The sequence below is a fragment of the Sciurus carolinensis genome, chromosome 4, assembly GCF_902686445.1.
Source record: "Sciurus carolinensis chromosome 4, mSciCar1.2, whole genome shotgun sequence".
Classification (NCBI taxonomy): Eukaryota; Metazoa; Chordata; class Mammalia; order Rodentia; family Sciuridae; genus Sciurus; species Sciurus carolinensis.
In genome coordinates this window covers 145,976,141-145,980,566 of record NC_062216.1, presented here as the reverse complement: position 1 = coordinate 145,980,566, position 4,426 = coordinate 145,976,141, and the positions used below count along the sequence as shown (strand labels likewise).

Genomic DNA, 4,426 nt, shown 5'->3' with positions numbered 1-4,426 from the left:
TTATATTTAACCACAATTCCTAAAAAACACTTCAGGGATGTAAATTAATCTATATCATTATTTTATCATTACAAATTCAAATATTCAAAGGTACATAGCAGGTAATAATCCTTTTAGGTTTCTAAGGGTTTTTTTAAGTCTTTTTAAAATATATATATATATATATATATTTTAATATATAATATATATACATATAATATATATATATTAGTTGTCAATGGATCTTTATTTTATTTATTTACATGTGGTGCTGAGGATCAAACCCAGGATCTCGCACATGCCAGGCAAGTGCTCTACCACTGAACCACAACCCCAGTTCTCTATGTTGTTTAATTTTGTTCTCTCTTAGTAATGTTTCTATATCTGCATATTTTTCACAGTTCCCCCATGATTTTCTATTAAATCATGGTTCAGAGTAAGTACATGCAATTATATAATTTTACATTTATTTTACTAATGTGTTTCTTCAATGAAATCATAGTGATTAGAAAACAAAGACCATTTTAACTTTTGCTCCCTCTGGTACCACTGGCACCCAGCTCAATGATTGGCACAGAGTAACGCTACTTCATAATTACCAATGAATGGATGCCAGTATCCAACAAATGAAATGAAAAGCTTCTACTGAATCAGCATGATTTGATTCACGTTGAAAACTGATTTTGAAACTTCAAACTATATTTAAACTATATTTAATGCTCTTTTCACAGCATCCTTTGAGGAATCAATCTCTACAATAACTTGTAGAGTTATATAAAAATTATAAACTTAGCAGGATACCTGTCCATGAGTACATTGCATTTGCCATTGTGGTACATAGGAAACATTACCCAACCCTGGAATAAAATTAGCCTGTGTATAAATGCTTGCTCCATCACCTGCCTGCATGATTCTGGGTAAGTAATCTTAATTTCTTTGCATTTAAATATAAACATGAATAAAATAAAAATGTATACAAGTTAACCAGCCAGGGTTTTAGCTGTAGATAATAAATAACATGTATAAAGTACCTGGTACATAGAAAGAATTTCCATAATGTTAGTTTCAACCCCTGATACATTTAGACACTAAAAACAACTAGAAACCAAATGACTATGGTTATCTACTTTGTATAGGATTTCATACCTTACACTCTGTTTAGGAAATCATCACTCTGAACAAAAATAATCCATGAAACTTATTTTATCTATCAAGTTATTTAAGAATCATGGGCTGGCTTTGCCAAAACAATAGCTGATTGGCTCCTGGAAAGGTCTCATTCATGGTATCATACCACTAATACACAAAAAACATCATCTCTGTGGAAAAAATGAAAGGCACAAAAAAGCTTTAAACACAATGAATTCATCAATCATGATAAATATAATTTATCAAAGCAACAAAATCCACATATTAAATTATGAGAGGGTCTACAATTTGCTTTTCAAAGCAAATGACCAGGATCCTGGAGTTCTCTATGAAGTTACGACATGCCTGCCCATCTTGAAGATAGCATTTGCCAGGTCTTTGGATCAACTGGAAGAAGATGTGATTTATTCAGCAATACACTTTGTGACATGTCTAATTTTTCTACATATAATTAGTAGAGATTCATACTTCAAAGGTATGCAACTGAAGTTAATTGGAGTCTTGGTATAAAAAAAAACACTACAGGATTTATGCTGCAATCAGACTACACATGTGGCTTCTGTAGTCATTGACTTGTTAATTTTTGTTTTTTCAAGTAACCTCTGGTTCACTCAAGGATAACAGGAAAGAACATACAAATAAATACATGAACATACAAAAATCCACATACCTAAAATTTTGAAAATCTTTTCCCACAAAGCTAACAAAAGTAATACAAAATATTTTTTAGTCAAGAACTACGTACTACTTTACACACATTATCTCACTCAGTACTTACTACAATTCTATGAGCATGATTCTCCCATTAACCCCAATTCACGGATAAGAAAAAAAGAGTTTACAGAGTTGAAAAATGTAACCGAATTCAAGTAGTTGGTAATTAGCAAACCTGAGTGAATGCACCATTTATCCACTCTAAATCCTGCTTTCTTTACCTCCCACCAACGAACTACTTACACCAAAGGTTAACAAGAGTTTCCTCATCATACAGAGCACATCAATGGTCAGCAAAATAATAAAGGGCAGTTAATCCGAGGAAGAACATCAGATTGCTGGATGGTGCATAGATTTTAGCAGTGAGCATAACTTTATAGATGACTTTGCTCAATCTCATGGTACAGTGAGGCTGAGGTAGGGTACACCAAGAAGCAGCCCAGGTCCTCCACTATGATCTGACATTTTCCCATGATATCACTGTTTAACAGTATTTCTTCCAAAACAATTGGGAGCTGGTTCCACCCTAGTTCTGCTCCCTACCTTGATTTTGTAAGAATTCAAGTATTTAGGCTATGTGACTTTCCTTTTATTGTTCTGAAACAAACTGTCATGTCAACAAGACCCATGATTTAGCAATCTGCTCTGCGGATAAGGAAATGAAATGTTCTATGAATAGGGTGATTTTCTTTAATGAAATGAGAAAACAAACAGTTGGTGAAGCGGTGTGCAGCATATTTATAGAGCCACTTCCACACTGCTGAGAGGATGAAACAACACTCAATCCATTTGTGGCTGCATCATAGTTTAAGAACATGATTGAACCCAGGATCAACAGTTGTTCCCAAACACCTGGTAGGAACAGAGAGGGAGATTTTGTAGGAGCCTGCTCCAGGAAATCATGCAGGGCTCCACTGTGTTCAGCTCTGATCCCTGTTGACTCTACACACTCAGCAATCAGGTATTTGATTTGTCTCACTTGTGCTCTTTCTGCTTTCCAAACAGATACTCTTTTTCTCTTATGTTTGGTTTCCTCCAACTCTTTGCCTGATGGATCAGTTCTGCCCTACCTCATTTCATGATATTTTCACTCTTTTATCCCAGACTTCAATGTTTTGCATGCCCAACATGTAATTCTAACCTATTTCAGAACAGTCAATCTGTAGTTGCAAAAGATGAAATGACAGCAAATTTAAAGATCTTAGAATTTTCAATTTCCATTCAATATCACTATGAAATTAAAAGTGCTCTAAAAATTTAAGTTTCTTAATTAAAAAAAAAAAGAGCACTTTGACTTTATGTGATTTCAGTACTTTGCTCTTTCGGTCCTGTGTTCAGGAAGAATATTTCATGTGAGTGTGTGTGTATGTATATTTGTGTCTGTGATTGGAAATCAGTTATTATTTTAAAGTCAGATACACACAAGTGCCTGTGTGTAATTTATGTATTTTTGTGTATTTTAATGTATTTTTGGTATCTTTTCTATGTTCTTACTCTTTTGTAAGATAAAAAATACTCAGGGATTAGTTATTTCCCTATGAATTTAAAATTTTTTGACTTTTTCTGGTTTAGTGTGACTATTAAATTTCATTGAAATTCCAAAAAAAAAAAAAAAAAAAAAAGGATCTTAATGGGATTTTCTTTGTGATTCTAGAACCTGGAAACCCCTCCTTCCACAAAATAGAATGAGTGTTCCAAAGAGTTGAACAGAGAAGATTGGTTTTAAAGAACTGAGGAGAGCAGTTAAAAAATTTAAAAAGTGAATTGGGTATTTCCAAAGTTACTTTCCTTGTAAAGGTTAAAGCAAAGGGGACACTTCCTCAATAGCTACAACTGGCCTGCTCAGGTTTTTGGCTATTATCACTCTGTCTCCTCATTCTTTGGCAGGTGAGCTGAACAATTTAGTTTTTATTTGGTGGTGCAGAACTGGAGCATGAGGGGATAATTACATTTTGGTTTGGTCCGTCTTTGGACAGGAGCTCAGTCCAAACCAGTAGAGTCTTATAAATTTTATTTAAAGCAGGAGCCTCATTCATGCCTTCCTTTAACAAATACTTATTCCATGACAGGTCCATGCAGTTATGAATTATACATCCAGTTATGAAGCAGTCACTGTCCAAATTCTCAGAGCTGAAAGTGCTAAAGATAACTACATGCAAGATAATATGGAAGAAACTGATTCAGTTTGACTGCCACAAATGTTTGTTTCAAGGAAGTAACTCTATGCTGAGACTTGAAAAATTAGGAAGAACTTTAGTCCCTGGAAGGATTGGGAGGAAATGGAATTCTAACCAGGAGGGATAGCACATGTTCTCCTGATAGGGCAAGGGAGTGGTACCAAAATATCAAAAGATTAGGAACCTTCTTAATTTATAAAATAAAAAAAGATTTGTCTTTCAGTTACTAAGTGAGCAATGGTAATGAATTTCAAATCAGCACTGTGTCAGTTTTCTATTGCTGTAAAAAACACCATAAATAAATAAATTTATAATTAGAAAAGGGTTATTTTGACTCTCAGTTTGGGAGCATTCAGTCCATGATTGATTGACCCCATTGCTTTGGGCCTGTGGTGGTATATCAAGAT

At 34.1% G+C, this 4,426-nt stretch overlaps 1 long non-coding RNA gene across 1 annotated transcript; it reads left to right on the top strand.

Moving 5' to 3' along the window:
* The first annotated feature begins 716 nt into the window (after positions 1-716).
* On the top strand, positions 717-4,194 carry LOC124982020 (uncharacterized). The gene is made up of 3 exons (XR_007108162.1): positions 717-896; positions 3,497-3,729; positions 3,912-4,194. It is a non-coding gene; the product is annotated as an uncharacterized LOC124982020 (long non-coding RNA).
* Positions 4,195-4,426: the final 232 nt, after the last annotated feature.